The following is a 13,344-nucleotide window of genomic DNA, read 5'->3' on the forward strand; positions in this document are numbered from 1 at the left end:
ATCAGTTTCCCCACTCAAAATGTGCACGTTAGTATTCTTGAAATATTGGAGCATCTGTAAAACTTAATATGGCTAAAGAGTCTCTATGTCATCCAGCTTTTATAGACCATCAGAACACAGAAGATTAGAAGCATAAAAGAAAAACTCCAAGCTAAAAATAAGCATAGTAAAATGAACAATTATGGGACCCAGCACGTCTGTCCTAACTATAGCACTAAAATGTTTTAAATAATATACTTTTACAACTGGTAATGATGGTAACAGTGCAATACCTGCAGCAAAAATAAACAGCCCAATGCAACCATATTTAACCAAATCCACTCTGCAAATTGTTCAAGTGAGCCTTGTTTCCGCTACTTTTTCAGATCTCTCTGTCTGTCTCTCTCTGTGAACTTCTTACATCTGGCATAATAGGCAACACTAGCTATGAATGTCAATGCAGCTGCTAGCATACCTACAAATTACATTTAATGGCATTGATCAAACTGTTAGTTTCCACTCCTTCCTACTTGGGTTGTTGATACTTTGAAACAGCAAAACACAATGGATCCATACTTAGTAAAAAGGAAAGGCCACAAGTGGTCTACTGGCTGGAGTGGTTGGAAGGAAGGTAAAAGGTTCACTTGGTTTCAAGCATGACAAATGGCTTAGGCTGTGAAGTACATCCAAAAGTAAATTTAAGCTGATGTGACCTAAAGGAATAAAGCCCTGACTATCCAGATGAACTGCATTCCATTACTAGCCTTAGTGCTGATGGAGCAGCTAGGATTGACAGGGAGTTATGAGGCTATGCCAACTCACCCTTTCCGGGGAAGGACAGATGGGGGCATGTATTAGGGAGTATATTACTGAACTCATTTCCCACAGGACCAAAGAAACAATTTAGTGTATCTGCTTCCAGGAGGGGCAGTAGTTGATTATGCTTACACTGCCCCCTCTAGTGGAGGCAGCTCTTGGATCATCACATTGCATGAACACCCCTTGAAAATGAGCTGGCATACACAGGGACTGCCTGAATGACAGCTGTACCATGACTGCAGGGTAGTCCGGTAGGCAATAAGGCATCAAACGCTATGGAGGAGAAAAATAAATGTTAAAGTATGGGACTATGTATCCTGTACATATAGACAGCATCATATGTATGAGTAAAAAAACTTTTTCATCCTATACATTTATTCTTTTGGTAATAAAGTGTGTTGATCAGAAGCAGCTATTTTTCAGATATGACATGATCAAAATGGCTGACGTATGGAACAATAAGACAAAAACATAATGAAATGCAGCAAGGAAACTATTTTTTGATTGTTTTTGCCCCCCCCCCCCGTTTGCCTGCTGACCAACAGCCTTCCTCTCATCCAACTGGACCATTCATTTCTCTAACTAGGGTGACAGCCAGCTGACAGGAACAGTCTTTAAGGCAGCCATCAGGAAATGAGGGTGTGTGTGTGTGTGTGTGTGTGTGTGTGTGTGTGTGTGTGTGTGTGTGTGTGTGTGTATGGGGGGGTTGATGTTAGCTTCCTTATCTTCCCTAGTGCAAGCCCACCAAGAGTACTCCAGGAGGACATGCAGCAGCAACAGCCTTGGATTGTCATTCACTTTTGTACATGATGTAAGCCTGCAAACAAACCCACCTCCTAGGATGAGTACATCATGCAAGTTTCTCCCATCCATGCTAGGCAAATTGGTCTGCTTTGTATACCCTGGACACACACCACACCCCTCCCCACTAAGAGATGCATGCAGGCACAGCTCCTTCCTTCCTCTCCCCCTTCCTGCCACCTCCATCAGGCACCTAAGCCTCTAATTGAAATTGGTTCACCTTGGTCGTATTCAGAACTTTATTCCTCTATACCAAATAGCTGGCTGCAGCTAGGAAACAATTACAGAAAAATATATACATTGTGCAGTCAGTAACCTGTTTATGATGCATGGCATTTGACATACGGAGTCAGCTTTTGTTACTACAAAGCTTTTCAACCATGTCCTATGATTTTCAGGTTACTGAGAAGGGATGCCATTCTACAGTATATGGGCTATACAGAGCCTGAGGAATGTACTTTCTGCAATTCTGGTCCTTATGGTGAATGAAAAAAGAGGGGAATGTGAATGAGCAAATGGTTTTCTGCTGATCAAAACATCTGATGTGGCACATGGCATTCCAGCCTCTGGGTCTAGTAATGCACTTTGACAGACTTTGTTAAAAAAACTTGAAAGACAAATCAGAGGTGTTTTCTGGCAGAGGCTTGAGCTATGATCTTGCGTTGGTGAAGCTAAATCTGTCTGCCTAGCTAGCTTGACTGAGACTATTGTACAAAGCCTTCTAAATATATATATATATATATATATATATATATATATATATATACATACATAGTATAGATCAATTAAGAAAATAAACACTGACCGAACTTACAGGCCAATGAATTCCACTTAGAAGAAAGACTGAAACTGTGTCAGGGAGTCTGCCAGTTAACAGATGTAAGAGAAACACAACAGTTTGTAGCCCATACAGTTAAAAAATATCGCCCTCTGGTGTCTTCATTTTATATATACAGCCACTGTATTACTCCATAGCACTGAAAAATATTACTTCACTACATCGACAAACTATTTTTCTTGTTTCGCTACCTCTGTGCTTTGGCATGTGTTCTTGTGCATGATCTAAACCTAGACATCCTAACCTTGATATGCTGTTCACAGAATCTGGGTAAACGTAAGTCAAGTTTAGTCATTTGGATATATGAAAGTTAATGGGCAATTAAGGTTCTGAAGGAAAAAGCTGCAGTAGATTTTCACTATGACAAGACATACTTATTTGCCTCCAAATATTTTATGAGGTCTGATTCTGTGTATGTACCTTTGCTCCAGACAGGTGGCTAGGTGCCACGTGAGAACGATGTTATGGATGCAACCAGTAAAGCATTCTAAACTAGTAATTTCATAGAAAATATCTGTTTCTTTATGCAGGTCAGGGAATTCAACTGTTGGACATATAACTTGTAAATACATGTTTGTCCGAAGCTTGTGTAAACTGTGAAGAGCAGTAGTGGTTATCTTGTTGCCAAGACAGACTTATCACTGCAGCTGATATCCAGACTACAGCCATCTGGAGGACTGCTAGATCACGATCATTTTATCTGACTTCCACAGAGACCTAAACCAACCAGAATGCAGCATTCACAAAGTCGTGACATCATACCAGGCATGAGCAACATAAAAGGCAGTTGTTTAAAATCTTAAAAAAAAAATAAAACTAGTCAGGGTATCATATGAGGCTGAACTATATTAACTAAAACTGTAGAATGCCAACTAGCAGTTAAAATGAGAAATGGGAACATTATTCACCTCCACTTCCAGTGTGATAAGATACTTGCACCATATTCACACTTTCTTTATGGCCAGGCTGTACATTTGATGAAAAAAAAAAAATAATTTCAAGATATTATATTGACATTTCACTACACAAACACATCTCTCTCTCATTACATAAGGGTCATTCTCAAGCATCCTAGCAAGAAAAAAGGAAAAAAAAAACACCCCAACAGCAGCTGTCTTTAAAGCAAGTGGTAGAAAAAAAAATATTGATGAACACTTTACAAAAGAAAAAACAACTAGACAATCACCGTCCTTGTAGGGCATCTATGGCTCAAGCAGCAAAATTCTTCATATTATTCAGGGAACTACTACAACTAGTGATGTTTTTAGGGAGATGCTTTCTTCTTGCTTTATAATAACAAATGCCAAATCTGTTTCCGATGGCTCTGCCTCATGTGAACACAAATGTTCATATACATTCTTTATTTTTTCCTTTCTCTTCATCTACATCTTGCACTTTCCGGTTATTTCCTTTTCTGCCCACCTCTCCTCACCCTCTCCATTCTTCTTTGTATGTTTTCTTATCAACTGTCTCTCCTATTTTCCCTTCCTTCCTGCTCCCCCATCCACTGTTTTCCCTCTCCTTTCTCTCTTACACCTCATAACAAAAGGCACATTTGCCACTCCTATGTCAGCCTATCCGTGGGCACTAACAATAAGTTGCAAAGGAAAATCTTTTCACAGATGTGATCTTTTGACCCTCCAAGTTTACCAAACAATCATGAATGGAACAACATTTTAGTAGCATACGTCTCCTCGCATGCTCTATACTACTTAACTATAACATAAAATTAAAATCAAAAGGGAGAAATAATCAGCTACCTCCATTAAAACACCCCTCCATGAAATCCATTCATGCCACAAAACTTCATAAAAGCGAAGCTACAAAGCAAAGCCACATTCATGATTCCTGCTGAGAGTTCTTTTGTGCTAACAAGAGCAAAAATCTTGAAACTTAAAAGAAAGTTTATTACACGAGTATCTTCCTAAACCACTTGTTTAAAATAAATATTGCAAAAAAGTAGTACAAATGAAAAAAACATTTCTTTCTCTGTGTTCACCAACAATTGCACACACACACACACACACACACACACACACACACACACACACACACACACACACACACACACACACACACACACACTCACAAGCCAGTTAATAACCTTCCCTCAAGACCAATAAATAATTCTTCATATGCACCGTCCATGAGAGAATCCTTCTTTACAACCAAGCAGTATATGACAGTTTCAGTGTGCACAGCAGGTCAGGTAGCTCCATAGCAAGAATGATTAAAAATGCAAGCTGCAGCCACAGAATTCATCAGTAGGCAGCATTATTTCCTGTAAGGCAATACATTAATTCTAAAAAGTAAATGCTCACGTTCAGTACACAATACATGCAAAGCAAATGATTACTGAAAAAAAGTTTAGCCTAGTTCCTCACTGTAATGTTGTTGGTAATGTGGCTACTAAATTTATGGGTGCAGTTTGCAAAACTGAGAAAAAAATATGGTTCATTTATTTTTCCTGACTTATCTCATCAGAAGACTGTTAGTATTTTACTCACTATATTTTCTAAAAAGTAAATATAGAGCATGTTAGCTACTCAGATACATTTTGCAAACAGTTATGGTTCTGTCAGACTTGTGTCTAGTTATTGTACTATAGATTGATAAACTATTACAGGCTAGTCATGAAACAGACTGAACTATAACTTGAATGCAGTTTCAACGTCACAGAAAAGGCATACTCACATATGGTTATTATGCCTTGCACATGATCTATATACACTGCACTTTCCTCTGAATTATATATTGGTGGAGTGGCAAATCTGTAAGGATTTTAAACATTGGCATTTAGTTACACCTGTTGCATATATGCAACAGCGTTTTGCTATCGTCCCTAGTCATTTTCACACTGTAAAGATAATGCACATTGTTATTCTATATTTTAGTATCATTTTAACTTAGCAACAATTACTAATGCTGTACTGCTTCTTGACTTTATGTGTCACATTCAAATTTTTATTTGTGAAACAGTCCACCAGCCTTCAGACTCAGTCTCTATAGGGATCTTGCAGAAAACCGAAAATCCCTCAGCACTGAATAAAGTAACCAACGTAGAACTCCAAGTAACAAAAAAAGCAAAAAGACACGTTGGTCACACACAGCAGGCAACTTTAATCCAAAAATAGTAACCTCACTTGACCCATTTTCAACAGGTACATATGCTTCTCCATAAATTCTTACCACATGTTATGCTTTACCATTTATGTATAACAGAGAAAATGGGGATTCAGATCAAAGTCATTATAGCCCTTAAACCATTGCAGCAGAGTGCTTCCCCTTTTGGCTTTACTAAGCCAACAACTAATCTTCTTATTACTAATCCCCCCCTTAAGAACAAGCCCTCCCACTGCTCCCCTATCACATTCACTTGTCCATCTATGTAAATTACAATATTGGGCTTTTTAAGAATCTCTAAATACCTAAGCAAGAACGACCATCGTCTCATCCAGTTAACTGGTTTATATAGGTTTCTCCACTAGCTCAATAACCCCTGACAGTTTTGGAGGATGTTGGCTTTTTGCATTTCTTTTTTTATCTTTTTTTTTCACTACCAGTACTAGTATCCAAATTATTTGTTCATCTCTCCTTGGTATATTACCTTCTTCCTCTATGCCCAAATAGAACAGTTTTTTGATCAGGACAAGGTTTTTCCCTGCTAATTAGGAGATTAGGCTTTCTGGGTCCTTTTTATATTCAGAGAGTAGTTGGCAGCTCCAAATGATGTGATCCTATGTACCTCTCCCTCCACTTACATCTCCCACACCCAGGATCAGAACCAGGAAATGTATGTGCCAATCTACTGGGCATAAAAAAGATTTTATCTTGGCATTTCCACCAAAAAATCCTAAATCTCCTAACCTTTATCACCTCTCAAGGCATCATATACACTTTTTCCCCATGTGTCTGCCAGTATATGCACATTTTTAAAGCTTCTTATGCCTGTGACGCCTTTTGACTACATCTGCATACCAGGATGATAACATTTTGCTCACCTGGGAAACCAAATTTATCCTCCTTCACCTCTATTATCTAATTTATGATACCTGGCCAATCTGATTCTCTGATCTTGACCCAGTTCAGTTGCCTAGCTCTCCTGAGTCCTTCATATAATACTTTTGTACCTTCTGCAAGGCCAAGCTGTTTTTTTAACTGGTTGCCACTCAATACATTGTCCCTGCAACAGCAGTTGGCTCTGTTGTTTGAGGGCCATGCCTAGTTGCTGCTAGTACCACCCTACCAATCACTCACATTTGTCTGGCTTGGCTAAGCCTATCAGTAGGATTTCCTATTTCCAGCTTTTTAACCCTCTATTATTGAACAGCTTTTCCAGTTCAACTTTCATTACTCTCAACAGACCCAGCTGAAGTTGAGTTACCTTACTTAGGGTTGGGAGGGTGGCCTAATGGTTAAGCTGCTTGCCTTACAAACACAAGGTGCAGAGTTTGAGTCTCACAAGCGATAATTGGCTAGTCTTAAAATGGCTCGCAAGGGCAGTTAGCTTAGTACCAATCTATGAACCCCATATGGCTTCTAAAGACTCTTTTCTGGCTATCTCAGGTTGCTTTTCTAGAACTCATGTCTTTTCATTTGGCTTGCTAACAGTGACTCTGACACCTCCAGTACAGAGAGAATAGCAGGACCATACCATATCTGGATAAATCAGGAGCCCTCAAACATCCCTTTTCTGTAGGGCATATCACCTTATCCCATGCCACCCTTGGGAGGGAAGGGGATTCTCTCCAGGAAAAAAAAAGTCCCTCATCTTATTGGTCTAGTCTGCTACCCTTGAGTGGGTACCGAGAGGCCTGGCCCAGGAACAATACCTGGAAAAGTACATGCCAGTGAGGTATACGGACTCCCTGACTGCATTTCAAGCTTAAAGGTTTCCAACCCAAGAACAAATCTTCAGTCGATGACAACATTAAAGCGTATGTAAACTTATGGTTCTCTTCATACACTCTTCCAAGTCATATTCCCAGGTATCTAACTTTATCTAACTTTATCAAAACCCCACATTGTAGGGTACTGAGTTCTGAGTTTCTGAACTTCTTCCATGTTTACATCTAAGGTCTGAGTTTTATTAATAATGATTTTATAGCGACACTTGAACTGAACTCCTCTACAATACCCCCTAGTTTGGGCTAGTGATTGACTAGTTTGGTCATCAATATTAAAATATTAAAATATTATCCACAAACATAGCCAAATTTAATCAGTTGCCCTGCACTGGTACACTCTAATATGTGAACTTCTCAACTTTTCAGCTAACAGCTCTGAGTAAAGAGCAAATAACAGTGATAAGAGGGAGGCAATCTTGTTGGGTTCCACTACTAACTGATAAGTAAGGGTGATTTTGGCTTCTGCCTGAGAACCCACAAATATCCCTTTTATCAAAACTGTTTAGGGAAAGCTATCTGTTCCAACACCATTTAGAGGAATTCCCACTCTAATGTCAAACACTTTTTCTGCATCTAAACACAAAAGGATTACTTGCTTATTGGTGACTCTAGCATCCTGTGTGAGCATGAGCATATGACTCAAATTATCTGATGCTCTCCTCCCCAATACAAAACCCATTTGATCCAGGTGGATCAACTCCTGAAGGACTTTGTTAACTCTTTTCACCAGAATAGTTATAAACACCTTATGATCATAGTTCAAAACTGAAACTGACAATTAAAAAAAAAATGAAATTGGTGGATACGTTGAGTGGTATGGATCCTTCCATTTTTATGAATTGGGAAGACAATGGCTACTTTCCATGATGTGGGGATAGTATACTGTTGCAGTACCAAGTTAAGTTCTACCCAAAGCTGTAGGCCCTGTTCTCCTAACAGCTTCCATACCTCAAATGGAATACCATCTGATCCTGAAGATTTTCCATCTGCTAATGGACTCAATGCTTCACCAATTTCCACTGTAGAGAAGACTTTTATTAATTCCTGCCTATCTTGCCCAGATTCCCTAAATCCAGTTGATCCAGGTAATGCCGAATTCTCCATTTTAAATTGTTCTTTGGGCTCTCTGAATTTTATATATATATATATATAGCTGTATAATAAGTTGTCACAATATTCTGTATCAGATCCCACTGGGCTATCACCTTTTCTAAGCTGTCTTTCTCAAACCGTAAATCCCACTCTCATGACATTGCTGCCTTAACATCAAAGCTAATGCCCGTAGTTTTCTCAGTGAATTAGTAAAATATGATGCTGGATACTTATACTTCTCTAAGACCCTGTATTTATCTTCCCTGTTAATGTTACTAATGTTCATTTGTAACTGCCTAATATTCTAGAATAAATCATTCCTTCATATTCTGATGTCAATATTTACTGCCTTTCCATTCGTTGTATCCTAGTTATTAATAGCATTCTTACATTTGTCCCAACCTTTAGTAGTTACTTCACCCCAAGCTCCCACAACTTCCACTAACAGATGAAATTACAGTTTTGCTGTTGGAACTTGAATGAAGGAAATGCCAATGTTCTTTAGGAATGCATGACCTGAACATGCTATTGGCCTGTAAGAGATGTTCTTAATTCGATGTTAACCAATAAATCCAATGCCAGGAGAAACAAACAAAGTTTATTGCTGTAAAGCTTTCTTGTTAAAACACCCTTCTTCAGTACTAACAATTCACAACTGGTACACAGACTTTAAATAGGAGCATTCTAAATCACATGTTCATAGCCAGCCTATTATAAACCCCACCCTCCCTCCTTTTTCATCATATATACCATTAACACTAAAAGAGGTACAAATACATATAAAATTGCTTAAAAACATTTTAAAAGAATTCTATATTAACCGTATTACATAGAAACCTCTCTGCATACAATATATTTAAAACAACTTGTATAACAAAGTTCAAAGATTTTCTGTTTCCTAACCAATATTGGTTTTATACTGACTGCATTATTCATACCTGGTCTTTGATCAGCTTGTAGCCTAACTATCCATTCATATTCTCTAGTTTCTAATATACTATTTATATCACCTCCCCTAGTTTCTTTAAATATTACATCAATCACTCTAAATTTAAAATGGTGTTCCTGACCTTTATCTGAAATATGCTTACTTAATGCATTTGTACAAACGCTTCTCCGGATGTCAGACTTACGTTCTACTAGCCGTTCTCTTAACTTTCTTGTAGTTTTTCCTATGTAGAATGATGGACAGAGTGTACAGGTAGCTATATATACCACATTAGTGGTATTACAATTTGCTGAAATGTAAAATGTATATTCTCTACCTGTTAATAGGTGTACAAATATATTACTTTCTACAAGAATATCTTTATAACAGCTACAATTTAAACATCTTAATGTGTCTGGTGTACCTATAAGACTTCTTTTATTTGAAGACTTTCAAGTTTTTATAACATCATTTTCTTTTTAAACTTTTTAAGTTTCTAAAAGCAAAACTTGTTTTTGCACCCAAGATTCTTTGCAGTTCTGGCATTGCCATCAATATTGTCCAATTTTTTTGTATAATTTTCTGTACTTCACTATTTTTATTATTAAAGGTGGTTATATATCTAATTATATTATTCTTTTTAGTCTTAGATATCATATCAGTAGTTCTACCTGTTAGATAATATATGTTTACTGTTATTATATCTTTCTTTACATATTTCATCATAAATCATTTTTATAACTTCTGTTACACCCACTTTCATTAAATTCTTTCATCATCTCCTTTGCTTGTTCATTAAATATTTCATCCTCAGTATTTAATTTACTAACTCTAGTTAATTGTGTTTTTAAAATTCCAATAAATGTGTGTGGCGCATGCATACTTTGCCTATTTACATAGCAATTTACACGAACCTCTTTTTTTATGTATACTAGTTTAAAATTTTCCTTCTTTGTTTCTTAATTCAACATCTAGAAAAAATAGTTGTGGAGTTCAAATAATGAACATAATTATTTAGTTCTTCTATATTGCCTCTCCAAATGAGAAAACAGTCGTATACAAACCTTTGATAGAAACTGACCTTATTTTTCCTAATATTACTCTGACTACAAACAAATTTCTTCTCCCACTCATATAGAACCAAGTTAGCATAGGTATTTGCCACGGCCGTACCCATGGCAACCCCTGCTAGCTAAAATAAGGTTCATTGTTAAAGAGAAAAATATTCTTAGTTAATACCTGCTCTAATAATGTAAAAATATTTTCAATTTCTCTGGCCTGTAAGCCTATCTCAGTATCTCTTATCGCTTCTATACCATAATCATTTGGTATAATTGTAAATAAAGATGTTATATTAAGAGTGACGGACAAAACTTCTATAATTTGTTGATGAGAGTACCAGTCATTTAGCGTACATAGAAAGTCAGTTGTATCTTTTAAGATGGTAGAACATTTCTGTAAATAAGAACTCAAACATCTCTGTAGATGCATAGGAAGTGGTTGTGTTATCCATCCCATCCCGAGACTATCAGTCTCGGGGGGGGGGGGGGTTCCAATGATTTATGTATTTTAGGGATACCATATATTTGTGGTATCCTAGGACAGGGGACTGTGAAATAATTAAACTATTCCATAGTTCTATCATTAGTTAACTGTAATTCATGACTGAGAACACAAACAAAACAACAATAAACTGAATAAATAAAATAAGGAAGAGCAGTACGGCTCACAGACAGAAACCAGAAACCGTTATTTAGCGCTTTTGTCAGCTGTCAGCATTGACTTCTTCAGAATACAAAAAAGCACACTGAACCACTTGTTAAATATGCACTTTTGTCACATGACTTGCACTAACTAAACAATTAATTATAAAAGGTGTATGTTCATATTATTTAAAAAACTGAAATTAACGATAAATTCCCTATAATACTACCAGCAGGAAAAACATAATTTTCTATACATAACATTGAAAACAGTTTTGGAACAGACAGAGCTGTGTTGCGCAAATCGGGATAATAAAACATATAAAAACTTGTACAAAGCTAATAATCAAATTCTCAGAAATAAATAACAATAAATAACCTCTTAATTCTTTCACAATCTATTAGCTTAAAATGTCCTTAATAAAACTACATTTTTATTTACATATGAAATTCAGATTTTAACTTGAGATAGCTAGAAATGGAAAAAGTTGAATTAAGCCCAGGGGGTATGTTGCATTGCACTTAAGCTGCCACATTACTTCTCGATGCTCTAAAAAATGTCAGAAGGACCCCCCTGTCATTGTTTCCTATCTGTTCAAGGGCGCTGAATTTAAACTGATGACCAGGGTGTTCTTTTATGTGTTTGTATAACGCATTCTTGAGATTGTTCTTTTTAATATCATATAAATGTTGGTAAACTCGCTTATCGAGGCTATCTTCCCTATGTAGAAACTATAGCACTGTTGGCAAATCGCTATATATATCAGACATCTACTTTGACAATTAAGCCTTTGCTTCAGGACTACCCTACCAAAACCCCTAATGTACAGAGACTCATTCTCCAAAAAGTATGGGCATTGATTAGTGTCCACATTTCACCATCTTGCCTTTGTTCACATTGGTTACATTAGTTTCAAGCAAGTTTTTTACTGACTTGTCTTTCTTATATACTACTACCGGATAGTCACCTAATTTATTTTTAATTTGTTGTTCCATGTCAAAAAGTACCCAGTTGTGATTTAAAATTTCTTTGATTTTACCAAAAAGTGGACTAAAAGTAAGAACCATAGAGTGTTGAAAAGAATTCTTGGTAATGTGTGGTATGTCTACCCTACCACTGCTATTGTTGTTATGTCCCCCCTTAATATGGGTAAAAAAATGGCCTTGCTTTCTCTTTGTGATGACTTCCAGACATATGGTTCTAGAAAGTGTATGGGATACCCTCTTCCTAGTAGCATATTCTGTAAAATACCTATTTCCTTTAGAAAGAATTCCTCTTCGCTGACTATCCTTGTCAACCTAACCCCCTGCACCTTCACCAAAGATCTGTTTTGGTGCATTGGAAAGTGCAACAATGTACTGGAGTAGGTTGGCTTCCTGTATAATGTGGAGGTAAACCTGTGATTGATTTTAACCTTCCTGATAGTGATGTCCAAGAAGTGTATACTGTCATCATTAATGTCCGTTGTGAACTGTAGAAACTGTGTACTTTTATTTAAGAATTCAAAGAATTCATGCAATAACTCCTGAGTCCCTCCCCATAAAATAAGGATGTCATCCAAACAACGTCCATAGAATTTACAGTATTTAAATAATTCGGATGTGAAAACCTTGGAAGTTTCCCATTCAGCTAGGACAATATTAGCAAATCGGGGCACACATGATGCCCCCATGGCCACCCCTATCTTTTATTTAAAATATTGCCCCTCAAAGACAATGAAGTTATTGTTAAGTATCATATCCATAACTGTTTGGAACATCAATATTCTGGAATGTGTAAAACCAGAATGCTTACAAAGAAAATCATAAAACATACTGATATCCTCCTCATGTAGAATAACTGTAAATAAGTTATGGACATCAACTGTGGCAAATATAAGATGTTCGTTGTACATATCCTGTTGAATTTTCTGAAGACAGTCCCATGAGTCCTGTAATATATGTGGGAATTGTTTTAATGAATCCTTCAGGTTTAAGTCTATATACTTAGCCATAGAAAATGTCTTTGATGCCTTGGCATCCACTATGGGCCTTAAGGGAGGATCAGTGGTAGACTTATGGATCTTAGGTATACTGAAGATCGTAGGGGTACATGGGCTTTCTTGCTGCATATAGTTTAACTCAGCAAGTGTTATTTGATTGTCAAGCAATAGGTCTATGAGTGTTATGTCTATATGTTTATATGCTATATTAAGTTGATTGATAGAATTTTCTTTGTAGGTATCACTATATAGATGTAAAAGCATTCTTTGTAGGTATCACTATATAGATGTAAAA

The 13,344-nt window shown here is 36.9% G+C and overlaps 1 protein-coding gene across 5 annotated transcripts in view; it reads right to left on the bottom strand.

Annotated features, from left to right (window-relative positions):
* Positions 1–13,344, bottom strand: part of SMOC1 (SPARC related modular calcium binding 1) — a 1,430,756-nt gene that overhangs the window by 1,385,996 nt on the left and 31,416 nt on the right. The gene's annotated exons all lie outside the window — the stretch shown is intronic.

The sequence above is a fragment of the Protopterus annectens genome, chromosome 6.part0 (assembly GCF_019279795.1).
Source record: "Protopterus annectens isolate FY-2018-M chromosome 6.part0, PAN1.0, whole genome shotgun sequence".
NCBI classification, from domain to species: Eukaryota; Metazoa; Chordata; order Ceratodontiformes; family Protopteridae; genus Protopterus; species Protopterus annectens.